This window comes from Rattus norvegicus, chromosome 18, assembly GCF_021556685.1.
Source record: "Rattus norvegicus strain SHRSP/BbbUtx chromosome 18, alternate assembly SHRSP_T2T, whole genome shotgun sequence".
Classification (NCBI taxonomy): domain Eukaryota; kingdom Metazoa; phylum Chordata; class Mammalia; order Rodentia; family Muridae; genus Rattus; species Rattus norvegicus.
The window spans coordinates 41,244,300-41,267,879 of NC_141551.1; the positions used below are offsets into that span (position 1 = coordinate 41,244,300).

Consider the following 23,580-nt stretch of genomic DNA (forward strand, 5'->3'; position numbering starts at 1 on the left):
GAGTTCCTTGGGAGGGGGTGGAGCCTAAAAGGGCTACCCAAAAGACGCGCATGCGTGGTATCGAGGGGGCGGGCATCCTGAAAGTCTGGGGCGCCTAGAGAGCGCCAAGTAGAATGCGCCTGCGTGACGCGGAAGAGGCGGGCCATCCCACATGGAGAGGAAGGCGGGAGAGGAGAACGCTCCTGCGTGCTACGGGTAGGGGAGGGTCGCGTCTTCTACCTTCTAGGTGGGCTTCCTGACTGTGAAGTTGTGGGAATCTCGTGCACTCAGTCTTTTCTCGTTTCTCCTCAGCGCTCTCGGGTGACCTCGGGAGCGCCCAATCTTAACGATCCCTCACCAGAACAACCTCGCACTCATTCCTTCTATTATTCCATGGATGAGGTTAGACCGAGCTTGCCCTGACAGACACTCCAGACAAACAATTAAGAAAATGAAACTCGGGTTGGAGCTTGCCAAACGTTATTTTTTATTAACGGCCGCTGCAAGACATGAATACTATATAAGAAGACTGGTGAAAGTCAATTATGTCAATAAAAATTAGATTATTAAAAACTAAAAAAATGAAAGAAAGCTAAAAAGCCTGAGTGCAGGAAACAAAATAACAGTTGCACACAGGAGAAAATAAGCTTATAGAATTAATGAGGTTAAAATCTGGTGTCTATAGTATTAAACTAGGTTGAGAAGTGTCTTGTGAACCTCTTCAGCACTGTTTGGCCAGACCTTAAACCCACACAATTCCTTAGTACCACTGGGAAAGAGAAAATACCAGAGTAGGTAGACTGAACTTCATCATCAAGGTAAACTTCATCGCAAGAAACTAAGCAAAACTAAAAAATCTTTAAAAAATAGTCAACCTAGTTCTTTACATAGTCACCTATGTTACCCAGAAGATTATGTGTCTTTGCATGATCAATCATGATTTTCCTAGAAATGCACACTTTGCTTTTTTCCGTTGTCATATTCTAAACATTTCTCATGCTTTCACGCTTTTTTTTTTTTACCTTTTTGACATTTTTGATACATGTACATGAATGAAAATGAGGACATGACCACTCCTAGGGAATGGTTAGGGAGAGCACAGCCAGAGGCATCTGGAAGGTTCTATACTGAGCACAGCCACTAGAAAACAGGTTGGTGAGAGGGAGGGAGGGGAAGAGGAGAGAGGGAATAAGTAGACCAAGAGAGGAACTGAGGACCATAAGACCAAGTGGGAACCAAGAGAGTGAGAAGAACCCAGATAGCATGTAGCCAAATGACTGAGTTACAGAGGAATCAGAAGCTGGGGGGGAAGGTAAGCCCAGCCCTTGGGCTGGAGAGGTTTAGGTTAGGGTTGGGGGCTGGGTGAGAAGTCCTGGAAGGAACCACAGGTACTGAGTAAGACTTGTCCTGGGCTTTTTTGGGACCTGACAATATACAGTGTGTGTGTGTGTGTGTGTGTGTGTGTGTGTGTGTCTGTCTGTCTGTGTGTCTGTCTGTCTGTGTGTCTGTCTATGTCTGTGTCTGTGTCTGTCCTCAGTATCTGACAATTGGAGTGGAAAAAAGGAAAAACAAACCAAAACTTTGGTTGTCCTAGAACTCTGTAGACCAGGCTGGCCTCAAACTCAAAGATTCTACTGCCCCAGCCTCTGCCTCTGCCTCTGCCTCTGCCTCTGCCTCTCTGCCTCTCTGCCTCCCTGCCTCTCTGCCTCTCTGCCTCTCTGCCTCTCTGCCTCTGCCTCTCTGCCTCTCTGCCTCTCTGCCTCTCTGCCTCTGCCTCTGCCTCTCTGCCTCTGCCTCTGCCTCTCTGCCTCTCTGCCTCTCTGCCTCTCTGCCTCTGCCTCTCTGCCTCTCTGCCTCTGCCTCTGCCTCTCTGCCTCTCTGCCTCTCTGCCTCTGCCTCTGCCTCTCTGCCTCTCTGCCTCTCTACCTCTCTGCCTCTGCCTCTGTGTTCTAGTATTAAAGCTGGATGCCACCGTCACCTGACCTTCATAGAATTCTTTTTTTAACTTTCTTTTAGATATATTTTATTCATATGAATGCATTGCCTTCATGTATGACTATGCACCACATGCATGCCTGGTGCCTGAGGAAGTAGTGAGCCTCCAATGTGGGTGCTAGGACTCGAACCCCAGTCTTTCAAAAGGACAAGTGCTCTTAACCACTGAGGCACTCTCCAGCCCCTCCATAGACTTCTTAAGAGAGAAGTAGACTCTTAGACTTAAGGTCAATTCTGATTTCTGAACCTTCTCTTTATGTCTATACTTTTTCCTAAAACCTGTTGCTAGTGGAGGGATACAATTACGATGCCTTGCTAGTTCACTTCCCAACTCTTCCAATTGTTTCATCTTTCCCAGTTCATTAAAAAACACAGGCATACATTTTGCTCACAAGAATCATAAAAGGATATATTAGTCTGGAATGCAAGAACCTCAAGGAACCTTGTCAATTGAACATATTGAGCTGAATTGAGAAAGTATCTATTAGCTGGGTAACAAATTGTCTTGTTAAATGACACCCAAATAGTTGCAAACAGGATACATTATAAATCACAAGAAATGGGTATTCATACTACTTCTTAGAGCTTAAGTCGGTGTGCCACACAACAAGGGGAAGCTGCCTTCAGCAAACTTCACTTTATGTTTTTGCTTTGTCTTAATCCTTACTAACACAGTGTGTGCAAAATGGTGCAACAAAGTTTCTCAAATTTACCTGGCCATTCTTCTGACCTTTTTTTGTCTATATGATCTATAATTGATAGCATTATTTTACATTATTCTGAGAATGTTCAGTTTTTTGGGGGTTCCCTGGCAGCTTTTGTGTGAAGGACAAGCCTTAATGAAGCAACCTGCACACTATCGGTAACTTTGTTAATGAGATATAATTTGGGGAAAGGATATAATGAGTCAAAAATATCTCTAGTTCTTAGTAACTAACTCGGCAACAGACCGATTTAGAGAAGCATAAAAGGAACTTGCTTTCCTGATTTCAAGGAATTGATTGTTGGAAGGCTGAGTTTGAACAGTTACCCAGCATGCATGAGACCCTAACTTTGATCCACAGTGTTGGGGGAAAGGAGCAGAAATGTGTGTGTTGGGGAGGGGGTTGGTGAAAACTGGCTGGGGGCTATTTCTAGCTATAAAAAAGTGGATACAAGCCAAGCATAGTGGCTTACTCCTTTAATCTCAGCACTGGGAGGCAGAAGCAATGGAATCTCTGTATAGTGAGTTCTAGGACAGCCAGAGCTACTCAGTGAGAACTTTTCGATGATGATGATGATGTGATGATGATGATGATGATGATGGTGGTGGTGGTGGTGGTGGTGGTGGTGGTCATGGTGGTAATGATGATGGTGATGGTGATGGTGATAAATAATAGCCAAATATATACAGAAACAGCAGTGAGAGTGCAAAGGAGAAAACTTGCAACCATACTGGGGCAAATCTGGGAAGGAGATGAGGGTTAGGCTGAACTTTAAACAACCAACAGAAACAGGCCCAGCTGAAAGGCAGGAGGGGAGGTAAAGAAACACAATTTGAAAAAGGAATGCAGGGAAACCCATGAGCTTCTTATCTATTTCTCCTTTCTCTCCATGCGGTGGTACTTCCAAATGCCCCAAAGTCCTGGCTCCCCTCCCTCAAGCACATCCTAAGGACCTATTTCTTCTCTCCTCGGCTTAACCGGGATTAATGGTCTCTCTATGCTGCTGCTCTCCTACAGTGTTTAGAAGTGCAATTCGATTAAAGAACTCATGAACCCCAAATTACCTTAAAATTATAGAAATATACAGGGTCGAATTCTTTTAAAACTGAGAATTTCGAGTTTCCCTTTTATATTTTGGATTTTTGTCTCTCATTCCCTGGATGACATAAGACAAGCAGGTAACAGGTTGCTCACCAAATTCTGACAATTTCTCTTGGCTCTGACTCTGTCTGTGGTATGGTGCTATCATTTTCTCATTATCATGGGGTAGAAATCTTGTATCAGTATAAAAGTCTGTTTCTTTCTTTTGCTGTCTTATTTACAGAAGCCGTCACAACCCCAGCTCTAACTCTCTAGATAGTAGCCCTGAGAAAGGATCTAAAATATCTTGAGAGTCAGCTTCATCTTCAACCTAGCCCACCCCAAGATTGTCCAGCCTCTCTGCTGTAGGATCTCAGGTTTCTTCAGATGGCTGAAAATACACTTGATGACTGGCGATCTGATCTCATGATTCTTTATAGCTTAAAGGAGTTGCCCAGTGAATCAGGGAGGAGCAGAAATCCAGGGGGAGAGTCAGCCAGAGCCAGTCCCAGATAAAAGGCTACTATCAGTCTCAGACTCCTACCAGCACATCAAGAACTTCTGGGAAAATTTTCTGGGTGTTGATGACCTTGGATGCAGTTTGAGCTTCATTCTTTCCTCCTATCCTGATGTCTGGCCATGACCCTGACTGGCCCCCTCATGCCTATGTGAATGTCTAGCCCATCAACCAGGGCCACCTATCCCCAACCTTACCAGTAATTCCATAGACTCAGCTCCATTCTAGCTGGCAAGATAGAATCAGGAATTGTCCTCAGTATTTATTAATCATATCTCATTTGGTATGCAGTCTGACTGACCACACCTCTTGCAAACTCCTCATAACCATATTCCTATTGTTTTACCAAGTTCTAATAAACTGAAAACTGCACTTCTGGTAGCAGACTTGGCCTCCACATTGCTGCTCCCTGGAAATTCAGACTCACTAGTCCTCAATGTGTGTTTTTAATAGTTTTATTATTTTAATAAATTAAAACTAGTTAAAGTGTACATTTTCAATAAATTCTAGAAATGATTCTTATGCCTGCTAAGTTTGAGGCCATGGCCCATATAAGATCATTGTCTCTGTTTTTCCAAGTAAGAGACATACATCACTTATGTGAATCCCAGTCCTCTGGCTGGTTTCTGTGGGTATCGGTCATGATTCCATCTTATTAAGGTAGTACCTTCAGAGAAGGTAATCTAGGACTGCTACAGAGTTTTTTATTTGGTTCTCAGAGACACAAGGCTACCCACCAATATTGTAAAATTGCCTGTGAGTGAGTGTGGTGGTTTGAATAAGAATGCCCTTTATCAGCTCATAATTTTGAATGTCTAGTCACCAGGGAGTGTAACTATTTGAGTAAGGTTAGGAGGCATAGGTTGTGTGGCCTTGTAGAAGGAGGTGCATCACTGAGGGTGGGCTCTGAGTTTCATACGCCCATGCCAGACCTAGTCTCTACTCTCTCTGCCTGTGGATCAGGATGTAGCTCTCCAGTACCTGCCTGCCACGCCTGTCCCACACTCCCCACTATTATGATAGTGGACCAAGCCTCTGAAACTGTAAGCAAGTCCTCAATTAAATACTTTCTCTTATAAGAGTTGCCTTGATCTTGGTGTCTCTTCACAACAATAGAACAGTGACTATGACAGTGAGTTACTGGCTTATGGCCTGATGAGGCACCCTAACTGTGATACTCTGGTTATGCATTTTCTATCACCAGCCAGATGGATGTCAGATGGGGCCAGGTTATTATCAGTTGCAAACAGACTGAGGGGGAAAAGTCTGATCGCTTATAAGGCAGTAGTCTACCAGGTCCTTCCAGCAGTGAATACTGCCTGCCTCCCTGCCTGAGTCTTGGACACTTCTAGGCCTTGTCCAGGCCCTGGGGAGAATTCTTGCTGCAAAGACCTTGTTGCCAGTCCCTAAATGTTTGAATGATCCTTTTGTGTTTCTTTCAGAGCCTTCTAGATCAATTCGTCTTATAAAATTTAACTTATATTCAACTTTGAAATTGCTTACCCAGACTGAAGATATGCTCAGTGGGAGAACACATACCTAACATGGGCAAAGGCCTGGGTACCTCTCCTGCACTGGAAAAAACAAAGGCAGGCAAAGTAGAAAAGCAAAAAAATACAAACAACAACAACAACGCAAAAACAAAAACAAAACCCAAAAACAACAAAAACCTGAGCTGTCTTCCCACATATCACTAAAACGATGCCCACACAGGAGCTCCTAGCTGCCTCCTTATATACTCAGCTTGAGAGCCTTCTTCCCACCATATGGTTGGAATGAATCATTATTGGTGATGTCCCCTCTACAAGGTGACTAACCCAGATTCCAGAATTACTTCCATGCCCTAGGTGCTCACAGCTCTAGGATTACCTTTCCATCCATCCTCTCAGTGGAATCTACTACATCCCTGGTGTGGAATTCTGTGAGATCATTCTAACCTAGGATCAGCTCTAATGCATCCCCAATCCCTCTGATATCCTGGACATCTAAAACAGTGGTTCTCAATCTTCCTAATGCTTTGACATTTAATACAACTCCTCATGTTGTGCTGACTCCCAATCACAAAATTATTTTCATTACTACATCATAACTCTAATTGTAATGTACCATTATGAATTGTAATGTAAATATCTGATATACAGATGGTCTTAGGTGACCCTTGTGAAAGGGTCATTTAGTCTCCCCCAAACCTCCAAACCCAGAGATTGAGAACCATTGATCTAGAGACTATATTCACTGACTCTGCCTCCCACTCCATCTTAGGTTCTTCCTACACAGACCCAGCATGCATTGCTGATAATGACTCTTAAGAGTTCAGCTGGATCTTTCTTTACCCCTGCCCCTAGTCCTACCTGCTTCTGGCTTCTTTCTCCTGTTGTTGCAACAGTACCTGTAGAAAGAATATCTTGTGTATTGCATGGATACATCATCTGTCAATTAAGAAGCCTATGGCCTTTGGCTTAGGCAGGAAATAGAGGTGGGATTCCTGGGAGGAAAAAGAATTCTGGGATAGAATCAGGTGGGGAATTGGGCCAGGAAGATGTAAAGACATGGGTGCATGGTACCTGAGCACAAGTAACAAGCTATGTTGCAGAATGTAAATTAAAATAAATGGATTATTTCTAGTTATGATTTACTCAGAGAGGAGCCTAGCTATATAGCCAAGTTACTTATTTGTAAATATATTTTGAGTCTGCGTCTTATTTCTGGGAACATGAGGCTAGGAGGAAGAAACAGGACCTAACTTCTACAAATACCTTATTGTTACCCCAGGCCTGACCTCAACCCCAATAGTAGGGAACTTCCTCTGGACTTTCTTGCTGAAGCCAGACATGAAAACACGTCTTTGAACTCCCAACATTTCTGATTGGGAAATCCCTTGCCCATTGTTTCCTGACTGAGGCCATTGTGTCTCTTGATAAGAGTGTCTCCCACTGACATTGTTCTATGCTATATGGTTAATGAGGGGCTTCATGCCAAGTCTTGGCCTTGCTTCCAGCCCAGAGTAGCTGTTCATTCATACTTCTGATCCAGTCTCAAGACACAATTCCTATTTGGAGAGTCAATCTCGTGAGTGTAGTTTTTGTTTGTGCAGCTCCTCAAGGAGCCATCTAAAGACTGACATTATGGTGATATAATATATAGTCCTAAGGGTCTCCCTTTGAGAAGCCTGGATCACATCCTCAGGATCCGGATGTGTCTTTGAAGATGAGGGTTGCTGTGCAACCATCCTACTTGGACTTGGTTCAATCAGTTATCAGGAACCAGTTTATTTCTGTTGCTATTCTAAATATTCTAATTTTTCCACATCCTTTAGACAGCTAACTTAAGGATCAGAAATACCTCTTACCTTTGAATCCCAATAAAAATAGCCCTATGATTGATCATTAGTGGGAGTCAGGCAACATGCATACATGCATCCATCTATCTAACTGTTCACTCACTCATTCAGTCAACCACTTGTGTGTGTGTGTGTGTGTGTGTGTGTGTGTGTGTATGTGTGTGTAGTGTGTGTAGTGTGTGTAGTGTTAAGGGTTGAACCCAATGCCTTGCATGTAGCAGGCAAATATTCTGCTACTGGGCTATGATCCCAATCCTCCTTTCACATTTATTATAAGGCAGGATCCAAGTTGCCCAAACTAAACTTAAACCTATTCTGTTTCTAGGTAGGCAGTGAACTTGTGATCCTCTTGCCTCAGCTCCTGAGTAGCTGTGATTACAGCCTTGCACTACCATAGCCAACTTCATTCTATCAATCAATATTGATTGCAGACTCTGTACGTCACTGTGAGGAGCCTAGGAATCCAGTGTACATGAGCAAGATCATGTGCATGTTCTATTGGAGCGTTTGAAGCATTGCATGTGGGTTGGGCAAAGAGGAGGACTGATAGCTAAGCAGAAACTGAAGGGAAGTGGGTGTTTTTACCAACAAAGAAGAGATATGGAGAAGTAGGAGAAAGGCTCCAAGGCAAGAGAGGAACTGGCTACTAAGAATTTAAAGAGTCTCAGCATGTGAATTGGCATACATCTGTAACCACACATTCAGTGCTGGGAGCTGGACTCAGGAGAATCAGGTCCTCAAGGCTGTACTTGGCTACATTCTGGGCTACAAATATGTGCACATGAACGTGTGTGTGTGTGTGTGTGTGTGTGTGTGTGTGTGTGTGTATACATGAACGTGTATAAGATACCACATAACACACATAGTGTAAACATACATATATATATGTATAACATATATGTACACTACATAATACATATGCATACATATGAACATGTGTATGTACCACCTAACACATGTATACACATGCTCTATATATTCATCATATAATGCACGCACACAAGAACATGTACATATACCATATAACACATACGCATATATTTGTATGTCTCAAACAAAAACACACAATAACCACAACAAAATTGAAAGCCCAGGAGCTGAAAGATGCTACTCATGGCTGGATAGTATGCATCAGGGAAGCAGTGGGAATTGAAGGCAGAGTTGTGAAGCAGCCAGGCCATGAAGCATCTTAGGAATTCACCTGAGCTTGAATGACAGGGCAGAGTAGACCTAGCTTCTGCTGTCCTCAATGACAGTCACCAACTTCTGACTTCACCCAGAGTGAGCAGACACAGTGCTGGAACCTGCCTGGCTAAGCGATGGTCTCTTTAGCCATCAGCTCACAAGGCTTTTAGAGATCTCAAAATTTGTCTTTGATTAGAGAGTTTTAAAAATGTAATTCGCTATTATTATATCTCCCTCTCAAAAATAAAAGCAAGACACACCCTACTAACCCAGTATGTGTATATAGCAGGTTGTGGCAGTGGAGGCCTATTTGTCTTGATTAGAAGAGCCCTGCCTGATACAGTTCTTCATCTTGATACTAGCAGTTCTCAGGCTGTGTTTGTTTTAGTAAATCACTAACCTGGGTCCCTCTGTCACCACAGTGTGAAATCCCTACCTACTTTTCCCCAGGAAAGCAAGAAGCTGCTACAATCCTGATTGAAATTGTTGTGCCAGGAAGCATTCATGAACCCCCAAAAAACAACAAGGAGCCAATTTTGATGTAATCACACTAGGGTCTCTTTATTTAAGCTTGAGCTTAGGCCACACTACCGTTTAACACAGCAGAGCAGGAGGGTGCAGCCCCAAGCCCAGTTTTAGGCAAACACTTATAGAAGCAAGAAAGGGATATCTATCCTGGCACACATTTGATTGGGGGGGTGCATTATAGCCTTTAACATATTTGGCTGGTGCTGGGAGCGAAACCATAAACTTAACTTCTGCTTTCCTCCTGAATAGTGATTGTTAAGAAGTGAAGTGCCGGGCTGGAGAGATGGCTCAGTGGTTAAGAGCACTGACTGCTCTTCCAGAGGTCCTGAGTTCAAATCCCAGCAACCACATGGTGGTTCATAACCATCTGTACTCTTCTGGTGTGTCTGAAGAGAGCTACAGTGTACTTATATATAATAAATAAATAAATCTTTAAAAAAAAAAAAAAGAAGTGAAGTGCCAGGGGCAGACTTGTAACCTGGAAGTGCAGATTTGTTGGGGAATAACCTAGAAACTATTGCGAGGTACAGGCATGTCAGTTAACTAGAGTTTGAGTTTAACCTTAGGTCAGGTTCTCTAAGATGGAGTCTGAACTCAAAAGATCTGGTCTGTCAAGATGGTAGATACATTGGGTAAGTACAATACTTTGGGCAGTGCCCTGCTGTCATAGTTAGGGAAGAGAGAAAGACAGGCCTAAGGTTTAGAGCTGTCTTCTAAAGGGATAAATAGAACAATGGGAGTATAACTTGGCCTAAAAACAAGGCTTTAATTTTCTTGGCACTCTTATTATTGCTCTTGGAGTCATTACTCTTGGAGTCATGTACAGGGCTTGATAGAATTAAAGAAATCAGGGCCTTCTTTGGTAAAAGAGTTTGTAAGTCTTACCTTTGCGTGGGAAGATTTTGGCTGAGAGCCAGAGTCCCCAGTGGATCCTCTAATATCTACAGTTATGCTCTTCTCCATCAGTGCCCTTGGAAAGCAAAATGGTAACGCCCTGCTCTTGCTGTTTACTACTTCCTGTTTACAACTTCCTGTCAACCATCTTCAGATTCCATTGTTCCTATCACCAGCTTTGATGCAATGGTAATAACCACGATGATAGTAACTGCCAGTCTGTGTCTAATCCTGCTCCAGCTCTATTTTTATAGTTATGGCTACTGAGTTTATGTAATTAGCGCATCAAACCAGATGGTAAACAGTACAAGCCATACATGTAGAAAACTCAGCTCAACACAGGTTTATTGCCCACAAAAGGTTCAGTCAACTCCTCTCTTCATGGTCCCCAAGGCCATCGTGGACATCAGACATCAATAGGCAAACTATTTTATTAATTTATTTTGTTGAAACGGTCTCCTGGCCTCCAACTTGCTATTTAGCAGAGAATGACCTTGGACTTCTCATCCTCTTGTTGCTACCTCCTGCATGCTGGAATTACAGGTGCATGTCACCATAACTGACCAAACCCAAAGCTTCATGAATGCTGGACAACCAATACTCTACCAACTGAGCTATCCGCAGCTAGCAAGCTCACACCAATACATAAGTTGTGAGAAAGTACAGAGTGCTACAGAGAGAACCAAGCTTTCTTAGTAATTGTTCTCAGGAAGACAGGATCTCTCATACTCCACTTCCTCAACCTTAAGGTGAGGACAGAAGTTCCAATTACCACAAGACTTTCTTGAGAACTAGGCAAGATAACATCCATAAAATACACAGTAGGCATTCAATATGTCCTGCCTATCTAATTACCTGGTAAGACTAGAATTTTTATTCTGTATAAACACAAAAGGTTCAGTAAATTTCTCTCTACATGGTCTCCAAGGCCATTGTGGACAACAGACATTAATAGGCAAACTATTTTATTATATAAATTTATTTGTTGAAATTTATGCCCTCTAAATGTGTATGTGGGTTCCTCCACACAGCATATTTATACACAACCCAATGCAGGACAGCAAATGTAACAATAGCCCACTGAATCTTTGCCCTTGCTCACCAGCAAGTCTGAACAAAAAAACGGTGACTACATCAGCACAAAGCCATGACTGCCATTCACAAATGTCCCAGAGAAAACACTCTATGCTGACAGTAGGCCAGAATGATTGTTTTAATGTGTGAAGAACAAAATGTCCAGATTATCCTGTAACTTCTCCCCTTGTCCTCTTCTTGTTATTATCCTGGTCTGGTCAATTTACTGTTCTACTGCCAAGGTTATATCTGGCTTGCTGTTCCAACAATATTAATCCTCTACTCCCTCCGCTCAGAAATCTGAAAGGCTCTCAATGGGAACCAGACACATTGGCTTGTCCTAGGCTTTGGTTGTCCATCTGCTACAGTTCATTAAAGACATTCTCTCCACGTCATCCATGTCCGTCTTCTCCAGTCTGCTTATGACCTTTACCGCAGGTCCCACACTAAATGGCCTTGCACAGATGTGCTATCCAAGACTGAATGTCTAAAACTCTCCCAAACGACTCTTACATGCTGGACTTTGTACCTTGATTAGGTATTGGGGAATCTCTTATTCCTCTTGTTAGAAACTGACTGACTAATGCAATTGAGAATTTTGTAGACCTTTTCTTGTTAATGAGATTGATTATTCTAGTGAAACCTTGATTTAAAGAAATGCCAATGGGCTTTGTTTAAAACATTTATTTTTGGTAATTTTTTTTTAGTTTTCTTATTTTCCTCATACTTGTTCATTGGTATAATTATCTATTAGATCACCATCACCATCAAATGTTCCAAACCTCAGGGAGTCATCACTTAAGGGTATGAAATCACTGCTGGGGGGAAAAAACAGGGGCTTACTCATAATGTGGCATACGGTGCTTAACATTATCATGCTTTTAAAAATGAGGACATGAGTCAAAAATAATGACTTTAAAAGCATTGATTATGCTTTGCCACAGTATCATGAATTTCCATGTATGTGTGCTATGGATACTCAAGGCATGTCAAATGTGGGCTGCACAATGAACATGCCCTGTTCCCAATGGCAGATCATATACCTCTATGGAAAAAAGCCAAGAGCGTAATGAATGAAGCAGAGTCAAGAGTTTCAATCTTTGAAGCCTAATGGGCTGGCCTAGATTAAAACCCATCTTACATTAGACTTATCTATAACCTTTGTGTGTGTGTGTGTGTGTGTGTGTGTGTGTGTGTGTGTGTGTGTGTGAATTTATTTATTTTGTATGTATTCTGCCTGCATGTTTGTCCTGTACCACTTATGTGTCTGGTATTCTCAGAGGCCAGAGAAGGCACTGGATCCCTGGAGTTGGAGTTACTATACATACCTGAACCACCATATGGGTTCTGAGAATCAAATCTGGATCCTTAACCATGAACCCATCTCTTCAACCCCATGTAAATTTGTTTACCTTTATTACTAGTTATTATTTTATTTTATGTGTATTGGTATTTTGCCTACATGTATGTCTGTGTGAAGGTGTTAGATTCCCTGGAGCTGGAGTTACAGACAGTTGTGAGTACTGGGACTTGAACAGTCTCTGGACCACAGTGCTCTTAACCACTGAGCCATATCTCCAGCCCAATAACCTGTTTGTGTGTGTGTGTGTGTGTGTGTGTGTGTGTGTGTGTGTGTGTGTGTGTATGTGTGTATGTGTGTGTGTGTCCCTCTTTCACTATGGTATGTCAAAAGTATGAGTCAGATAGCTTATCTTTTATGGTTCACAGGTCCATGAATAGAGAAGAAATCTGTCTGGAATTAATTACCCCAGGGACCACATCTGGACCTGATACAGATGGTGTTTTGCATTTCTGAGCTGATGATATTTCGATAAGATTTCTTTGAAGTGATGCCATGACAGGAAGAGACTTCTGTGAATCTTTTAGAGTAAAATACATATTTTACATGGGAACATATGTGGATCATTAGGGCCTAGGAGCAAACCATAGCAGTCAAAATCACCCCAGTAACTCTGGGCCTTATACAGTTATCCCCCTTTCAAGTGCAACCATAGTCTGTGAACATGCTATTAATCACTATATTATTTTGAGTCAAAAATAAGATTAGTCAGGCAGTTCTGTCTTGTTTAATTAAGTGGGTCTTTGAAAGTAGATTGCTCTTATGACAGCAGAAATAAGTAGAAACACAAGAAGAAGTGACCTTGAAGGAAATTCTCCTACTATCCATCAAAAGTTTCTGTTACTACTATCTTGGAAGAAGGCCTACAAGAGTGAATGGCCTTGAGGAGTAGACACTGGTGTCCAAGGAGGCAAGGAGGTGGGGCTGCCTATATACACAAAGAACTAAGTTCTTTATCTTGATGTAGACTAAATTCTATGTCAAAGAACAGAATAGATGAGGCTAGGAACAGATTCTTCTTCAATGGTATCTTTAGAGAAGAATGCAGCCAGCTGACACTTTGACCCCAGTATTCTGAAACTCCAAGCAAGGGACCCAGTCCTGCTATGCCAAACTTGAAACAACAGAACCATAGAATAAATGGACATCATTATAGTCCATAAAGTTTGGGGGCTGATGCAAATCATTGTTGTAAAGGAGTGCTCTGTAGCCCTGTTGCTTTGTGAGATCCACATAGCAAGAGAAAATAAATACAATTGTAAGTGTTGATTGACTATGTTAAAAATATAATAATCTTTTGTCTGAGTGAAGCCAGTTACTAATCAAATCATCAATGGCTTGTCATGCTATTAGTTGTTTCGATTCAGCCACTAACTCTTTACATAGCCCTGCCTTCCAACTCAAATAAGCCATTCCTATTTCCCATTAACCTCTAAGGAAAATTATTATTTATTTTATTTATTATAACAATGAAGCTTAATACAATTTGAGTTTTTAAAAGATATATTTATTCATTTTATGTATAATACATTGTAGTTATCTCCAGACACACCAGAAGAGGACATGGGATTCCATTACAGATGGTTATGAGCCTTTATGTGGTTACTGGGAATTGAACTCAGGACCTCTGGAAGAGCAGCCAGTATTCTTAACTGCTGAGCCATCTCTCCAGCCCCCCACAATTTGAGTTTTATAGTTGGCTAACTTCATGAGGAAGTTACATGACAACAGAGCTGGGTGGTGGGTGCAGGAGGAGAAGGTGGGGACAAGATGCATGGCTGCAGGAAAAAGGCCAATAGAAATGTCAAGATGAGTCCCACTAAGACAGAGAGGGACTGCAAAATGACTGTAGAGCCACCACAAACTGACAGCAGAATGTTCAACGATCAGATAATACAACACACCTTGGGTGGGTTCAACACAAAGAAATTGAAAGAATTCCTTTTCCATAAAATAATGCTTCATAAAGTGTAGTTACTAATCTGACAGTCTCAACAGCACTTGGAAGCTTACAAAGGCAAATTCCTGAGCCCTAGAGAATCAACATCCATTAAAGGTGTGACTTAGTAACCTGTGTTCTAACATGCCCCATGCCCTGTTGGTCATTTTTATATGGAATGACTTTTGAGTACAACCGTAATAGTGTTTTCATACTTACCTCTTGTGAGTAAGCATTCTGAGATCCACAGAGTCATGAGGTTCCCCAAGATCTAGCTTCTTCTATTGTCATACAGGAGTCTTCCCAATAAGATATGCCACTGGACCAGCAACCTTGAGTTTTGAAGCTCTGCATATCTTAGCATTCATCCCAGGGGTGTGTCCTAATAGGCTACTTCTGAGTTGCATATATTAATAAGAATTTAAGTTAAATTAGATTATAAATTATTAATGAAGGAACAAGTTCCAGTGAAATATGATCCAGCAGAGGAGAAAATTAATTATAAGTAATTTGCTAAATCTAATCGCAAAAGAAAGGAAAAAAATAACAATAGGAGATTCTAACCTGAACATTGAGTTCTCTCATGTCTCTCACGGAAAAGAAAAAATTTTAGAATGTGGGTGTTTGTGTAGATTTTCTGAATAAAGAAAATTGTTTTTGCAATAAATCGAATCAACTATTAAAAAAGCAAGAGTATTGTTGCCTCTACACTTGCCAGTACCCTATTGAGGTTTGTTTGTTTTTGTTTCTACATTATATTTTTAAACAGCACATCAGTAAATAATGAAAAAATATTCACAGTGTGAGAACTTCAACTTAAACTGGAGGTTTTCTGTTGAAGACGTTAAATTTGAGGTTGTAGGGTTGAAAGCTTTCAATCCAAGATCTTTGTGGTGGTTACAATAAGAGTGGCCTGCATAGGCTCATATACTCAAATACTTAGCTACCAGGGCATGCCATTACATGAAAGGGTTAGAAGAATTTAGAAGAATTATGAAGAAATGTGTGGAAGTAGGCTTTGAGGTTAAAAAGCCTATGCCAGGTCCAATCTCTCTCTCTCTCTCTCTCCCCCCCCCCACCCCCGTCCCTTCCCTTCCTCCCTTCTCTCTTCCTCTCTCTGCTTGTGGATCAATAACTCTCAGCTACCTGCCTACTGCTGTGTCCCCCATTATGACAGTAATTGACTAAATCTCTGACGCTGTAAGCAAGCCCCCAGTTTAACGCTTTCTTTTATAAGAGTTTCCTTGGTGGTGGTGTCTCTTCACATCAATAAACAGTGACTAAGACAGATTTTCCTACCAGAAACTGGGGTATTGCTATGGCAGACCAGATCATGCTGTTTGTTGAAGGAACGTAGAAGACTTTGGGACTTTGGACTAGAAAAGCAGTTGAATGCTTTAGATGGGGATTAATGGCATTCTTGTCTTATATTGGTACACTTTTCATTGATAAGAAATAAAAGCAGTGTGGTATTCATGTCACTCTACACTAACTGTAGTGCTCTCCCATTAGACATAAACTAGCTCAGAGAATATCAATCTTACACAAGATTACAAGACCATGAAAAGAGAGAGAGAGAGTGAGAGAGAGAGAGAGAATATAAGGCTTTTGTATAACCTTTTCTAAGAATGCTGGAAAAGTTACTGTACTTTGCACAAAATATCAAACAGACACTTTCTTGGCCAAAATGTTTGTCTGGCACTCATTAGCTAATTGCGAAAGTATTCTTTTTCTTATCTCTCCACCCTATAGATAATATTTACTGAGCCACTCTAGCATAAAACTCTGTGGTATCATACAGCTTCCAATCTGGATCAAATTATGTGATCTAGAGTAAACCACGTTAGACCCATCTAAATCTGTAGTAGGGTCTTTCTAGTCTTTCAAATGCCCTTTCTCTGAGATGCTGTGTGTTCCTTCTTGGCAATGAATTATAAACTAATTTTGTGGCATATTCTTTTTGTTTGGTTGCTTTTTTTAATCTTTTTTGAGACAGGGTTTCTCTGTGTAGCCCTGGCTGTCTGGAACTCACTCTGAAGTCCAGGCTGGCCTCAAACTCAGAGATCCACTTAGCTTTGCCTCCTGAGTGCTAGGATAAAAGGCATGCACCACCACTCCCTGGCTATGAGCATATTCTTCATGGCCAGTTATATATCAGTGTAATGTCGAAGACTAAGTATTTTTCATGTAAGATGCCCATAGTCTTCTAATAGAAGCAGAAAATCTTCAATAACAACAGCTCATCTAACCATTGAACCCTATGCTGATAAGCTTTTGTTGTATGGCATAGCTAATGTTTCTGGAGAGTCAAACAGTATTGACTCTTTGGCTTATATATCACAGTCATGCATTCTTCATGATAGAGCTACATTCTGAGAAACAAACCATTTTAGGTTCAACTGTACAAACACCACAGAATGTACAGTGAAGTATAGTGCATACAACCCATAGCATGGATGTTTCCTACCATCAAGCAGCCTATGCAAAGCATAATTGTATGTGCTTCGGGCCAAAGAGTAAATGTGGTTTTACCAGTGTCATTATTAAGCATGAGAATATAATGACTACAGTGCTACTAGGTGTGCTAGCTTTCTGTCGCTATGACAAGATGTTAGAGAAAAACAACTTACAGGAAGTTAAAAAACTATGGAGCTGAACGTAATAGCATCTACCTTTAATCCTAGCATTGGGGAGGCAGAAGTAGATTCTGTGAGTTTAAGGCCAGCCTAATCTACATAGTGAATTCTCATTATGATGAGACCCAGTCTTGAAACAACAACCACAATAAAGATTTATTTTGACTTGTGGTACATAGTCCTTTGTTCAAGTTGTTTCAAGGCCAGGCCATAGATCATGGCAGCAGCATGTGAGAAAGAAAAACAGTTTCTTTCCTGGTGACCAGGAGGTGAAGATGGGAGCCAGGTATAAAATATGATCTGCAAAAGCGTGACAACCCATTGTGCTGGAGAAACCATGACTGTAGACACTTTAGGCAGCTGTGTATCTTGTATCTACATTCAGGAAGCAATCAGCAATAGATGCTGTTCCTCTTGCTTCTTCTTGTTACTCAGTCAAGGATCTCACCCCATGGTATGATGCCACATTTACTTAAGATATGTCTTCTTACCTCAACTAACCTAATATAGAAACTCTCTTACAGACATGGCCAGAAGTTTGTTTCCATGGTAATTCTAAATCCCATCAAATTCACAAGCAAGACTAATGTCATACCCATTGTGGCATACTGCCTCTAATCAGGCCCTTCATTCTTAAAATTTTTGTCACTATCCTATGGCCAGTTCAGCTATGAATCCATTAATGGATTGATCCATTGATGAAATTAGAGCCCTCACAATCCAATGACCTCCCCAGAACCACATCACTGAAAATGCTATACAGGGAACCAACCCTTTAGCACATCAGCTTTGAGGCAACACTTTGTAGCTAAGCCTCATACCACTAGGCAATCAGAAATTCTCAGTTCCACTACAAATCTTTTGCATTTGTGTGTGGGGTGTGTGTGTGTGTGTGTGTGTGAAGTACAACTCTGTAGACTTGGTTTGCTCCTTCTGCCTTTCCTGTGGGTTCTGGAGTCTGACCTCAGGTTGTCAGGCTTGCTTTGCAAGCTCCTTTCCTTGCTGCATCATCTCCCTAACCCTCTGTTAGAGCCATCACATACACTTTAACTTTTCAGATAAGAATGGAGACATTCTAAAGAGACAATGACCCCTCCCTTCAGCTATCAGACTATTAGAACAATGGTCCCTGTAGAATTGGAATTTTCCTAGGAATCTCTTGCTGGGAGGAAGAAAAAGCTGAGGCCTGGTGCCAACTAGAGTCTCCAGCTGAACAGAGATTTCACACAGACAACAAAGAGATTAGAGATGGGACAATGGTGGGTTAGTGATAGTCAGGAGTACACTCTGACCAGGACTGCTTGATTATGCATGCCTCTTGCCATCTGTTGACACCTCATGCTAAGACCTTAAAAATGGACCTATGTCAGAGTCACTGGACCCCTTTATTCATTCCTCTTCCCAGTGTAGATCAATATCCTTTGTGTTTCATGATCACTTGTCTCTGTAGTTGACCGGTGAGGATGAGTGGCAGAGCATGGCTCCTTAGGACTGTCACGGCACAGGCTTTGACCCTAATAATTCCCTTAACAGTGTATGGGCTGTGACTATACAAGTGTTTTGAGTTGCTAAAGTTAGAAGTGATTGTTTTAATTTATTGGAACGTATTTTTACTTATGCATACTTTGCCGTGTATGTGCTGGGGCCCAAGGATACCAGAAGAGGTCTTCAGAGCTAAAATTATAAGCATTTGTGAATCTTCTGATATGGATCCTGGAATCCAAATGACAAAAAGCTGCAGACTAACAAATAATGAACAGATGATGTTGATGAAGATGGCAATAACTTATTATTTGGCACTTCATGTTTGCTAGTACCTTACTAAATGCTCCCTGTTTAATTTTAAACATAGAAATATTTGTTGCGACTGGAGTGGCAGGTCCCCCACGGTCCAGACCATGCCCAGACCTAAAGGGACACAGTCAACAGTTCTCTGCACCCAATCCCGTGGGAGGGAGAGTTAAACCTTCAGAGGGGGAGACACGCCTGAGAAGCCAGAAGAGACTACACTCTGCCCACATTTCTGACTCCAAAGGAAAATACCTAACACCATCTGGGACACCGGTGCACGGGGGCTCTGGGAAAAGGCAGCACAGGCCCTCCTGGTTGCCGCCCTCATGGAGAGCTCAAAAGCAGCCCCACGAGCAAACTTGAGCCTCGGGACCACAGGTAAGACCAACTTTTCTGCTCCAAGCGACCTGCCTGGTGGACTCAGGACACACAGAGGCAAAATTCCTCTGGGACCTGACACTTCCATTTTAAGCTGGAGCCCGAACCTCACTGATCCCCGCCCACAGCTCACAGCTCCCAAACACCATGGGAGAGAGAGCTCACCGCCTGGACAGGTGGGCACTTCTGAGACTGCAGAGCGGGAGAGACCACCAATACTGCCCACATCCCTGGCCCAAAAGGAAACTGTATAGGGCCTCTGGGAACTGGAAGACAGGGGCACTGCAGCGGCAGGTGCCCCGAGGTCCAGACACCACCCAGACCTGAGGGGACTAATCAACAGCTCTCTGCACCCAAATCCCGTGAGAGGGAGAGGTAAACCTTCAGAGGGGCAGACATGCCTGGGAAGCCAGAAGAGACTATACTCTGCCCACATTTCTAACTCCAGAGGAAAACACCTAATGCCATCTGGGACCCCGGTATACAGGGGCTCCGGGAAAAGGCAGCGCAGGCCCTCCTGGTGGGAGAGCTCAAAAGCAGCCCCCCATGAGCACCTTCAGCCTCGGGACCACAGGTAAGACCAACGTTTCTGCTCCAAGCGACTTGCCTGGTGGACTCAGGACACAGTCTCACAGGAACAGCTGAAGACCAGTAGGCAGGAAAGACTACGCCCAAAAGCAGGACACTCTGTTCACACAACTGGCTAAAAGAGAACAGGAAAACAGGTCTACAGCACTTCTGACACACAGCCTATAGGAAGGTCTAGCCACTGTCAGAAATAGCAGAACAAGGTAACACCAGAGACAACCTGATGGTGAGAGGCAAGAACAGGAACCCATGCAACAGAAACCAAGACTACATGGCATCATCGGAGCCCAATTCTCCCACCAAAGCAAACACTGAATATCCAAACACACCAGAAAAGCAAGATCTAAATTTAAAATCACATTTGATCATGATGCTGGAGGAGTTCAAGAAAGACATGAAGGACTCCCTTAGAGAAACGCAGGAAAACATAAACAAGTAGAAGCCTATAGAGAGGAATCAAAACACTCCCTGAAAGAATTCCAGGAAAACACAATCAAACAGGTGAAGGAATTAAAAATGGAAATAGAAGCAATAAAGAAAGCTCAAAGGGAAATAGCCCTGGATATAGAAAACCAAAGGAAGAGACAAGGAGCCGCAGATATAAGCATCACCAACAGAATGCAAGAAATAGAAGAGAGAATACAGGAGCAGAAGATTCCATAGAAATCATTGACACAACTGTAAAAGATAATGTAAAATGGAAAGAGCTACTGGTCCAAAACGTACAGGAAATCCAGGACTCAATGAGAAGATCAAACCTAAGGATAATAGGTATAGAAGAGAATGAAAACTCCCAGTTCAAAGGACCAGTAAATAACTTCAACAAAATCATAGAAGAAAACTTCCCTAACCTAAAGAAAGAGATGCCCATAAACATACAAGAAGCCTACAGAACTCCAAATAGATTGGACCAGAAAAGAAAAGCCTCCGATCACATATTAGTCAAAACAGCAAATGCATAAAATAAAGAAAGAATATTAAAAGCAGTAAGGGAAAAAAGGTCAAGTAACATAAAGGCAGACCTATCTGAATCACACCAGCCTTCTCACCAGAGACTGTGAAAGCCAGAAGATCCTGGACAGGTGTCATACAGACCCTAAGAGAACACAAATGCCAGCCCAGTTACTGTATCCTGCAAAATTCTCAATTAACATAGATGGAAAAAACAAGATATTCCATGACAAACCCAAATTTACACAATATCTTTCTACAAATCCAGCACTACAAAGGATAATAAATGGTAAAGCCCAACATAAGGAGGCAAGCTACACCCTAGGAAAAGCAAGAAACTAATTGTCTTGGCAACAAAACAAAGAGAAGAAAAGCACACAAACATAACCTCACATCCAAATATGAATATAACAGGAAGCAATAATCACTATTCCTTAATATCTCTCAACATCAATAGTCTCAACTCCCCAATAAAAAGACATAGATTAACAAACTGGATACGCAATGAGGATCCTGCATTCAGCTGCCTACAGGAAACACACCTCAGAGACAAAGACAGACACTACCTCAGAGTGAAAGGCTGGAAAACAACGTTCCAAGCAAATGGTCAGAAGAAGCAAGCTGGAGTGGCCATTGTGATATCGAATAAAATCAATTTTCAACTAAAAGTCATCAAAAAAGATAAGGAAGGACACTTCATATTCATCACAGGAAAAATCCACCAAGATGAACTCTTAATCCTAAATATCTATGCTCCAAATACAAGGGCACTTACATACATAAAAGGAACCTTACTAAAGCTCAAAGCACACATTGCACCTCACACAATAATAGTAGGAGATTTCAAAACCCCACTCTCGTCAATGGACAGATCATGGAAACAGAAATTAAACAGAGACGTAGACAGACTAAGAGAAGTCATGAACCAAATGGACTTAACAGATATTTATAGAACATTCTATCCTAAAGCAAAAGGATATACCTTCTTCTCACCACCTCATGGTACTTTCTCCAAAATTGACCATATAATAGGTCAAAAAACAAGCCTCAACAGACACAGAAAGATAGAAATAATCCCATGTGTCCTATCACACCACCACGGGCTAAAACTGGTCTTCAATAACAATAAGGGAAGAACACCCACATATAAATGGAAGTTGAACAATGCTCTACTCAATGATAACCTATTCAAGGAAGAAATAAAGAAATTAAAGACTTCTTAGAATTTAATGAAAATGAAGGTACAACATACCCAAACTTATGGGACACAATGAAAGCTGTGCTAAGAGGAAAACTCATAGCTCTGAATGCCTACAGAAAGAAACAGGAGAGAGCATATATCAGGAGCTTGACAGCACACCTAAAAGCTCTAGAACAAAAAGAAGCAAATACACACAGGAGGGGTAGAAGGCAGGAAATAATCAAACTCAGAGCTGAAATCAACCAAGTAGAAACAAAAAGGACCATAGAAAGCATCAACAGAACCAAAAGTTGCTTCTTTGAGAAAATGAACAAGATAGATAAACCCTTAGCCACACTAACGAGAGGACACAGAGAGTGTGTCCAAATTAACAAAATCGGATGTGAGGGCGATCTGGCTGCGACATCTGTCACCCCATTGATCGCCAGGGTTGATTCGGCTGATCTGGCTGGCTAGGCGGGTGTCCCCTTCCTCCCTCACCGCTCCATGTGCGTCCCTCCCGAAGCTGCGCGCTCGGTCGAAGAGGACGACCTTCCCCGAATAGAGGAGGACCGGTCTTCGGTCAAGGGTATACGAGTAGCTGCGCTCCCCTGCTAGAACCTCCAAACAAGCTCTCAAGGTCCAAATTAACAAAATCAGAAATGAAAAGGGAGACATAACTACAGAATCAGAGAAAATTCAAAAAATCATCAGATCCTACTACAAAAGCCTATATTCAACAAAACTTGAAAATCTGGAGGAAATGGACAATTTCCTAGACAGATACCGGGTACCAAAGTTAAATCACGAACAGATCAACCATTTAAACAACCCCATAACTCCTAAAGAAATAGAAGCAGTCATTAAAGGTCTCCCAACCAAAAAGAGCCCAGGTTCAGACGGGTTTGGTGCAGAATTCTATCAGACCTTCATAGAAGACCTCATACCAATACTATCCAAACTATTCCACAAAATTGAAACAGATGGAGCACTACCGAATTCCTTCTATGAAGCCACAATTACTCTTATACCTAAACCACACAAAGTCCCAACAAAGAAAGAGAACTTCAGACCAATTTCCCTTATGAATATTGACGCAAGAATATTCAATAAAATTCTGGCAAACCCAATCCAAGAGCACATCAAAACAATCAGCCACCATGATCAAGTAGGCTTCATCCCAGGCATGCACGGATGGTTTAATATACCATCAACTGTAATCCATTTTTTTGGGGGGGGGGTTCTTTTTTTCGGAGCTGGGGACCGAACCCAGGGCCTTGAGCTTCCTAGGTAAGCACTCTACCACTGAGCTAAATCCCCAGCCCCTGTAATCCATTATATAAACAAACTGAAAGAACAAAACCACATGATCATTTCATTAGATGCTGAGAGAACATTTGACAAAATTCAACACCCCTTCATGATAAAAGTCCTGGAAAGAGTAGGAATTCAAGGCCCATA

The 23,580-nt window shown here is 41.9% G+C and overlaps 1 long non-coding RNA gene across 1 annotated transcript; it reads left to right on the top strand.

Moving 5' to 3' along the window:
* The first annotated feature begins 133 nt into the window (after window positions 1–133).
* Window positions 134–22,760, top strand: LOC147999772 (uncharacterized). The gene is made up of 2 exons (XR_015642533.1): window positions 134–195; window positions 19,084–22,760. It is a non-coding gene; the product is annotated as an uncharacterized LOC147999772 (long non-coding RNA).
* The last annotated feature ends 820 nt before the right edge of the window (window positions 22,761–23,580 follow it).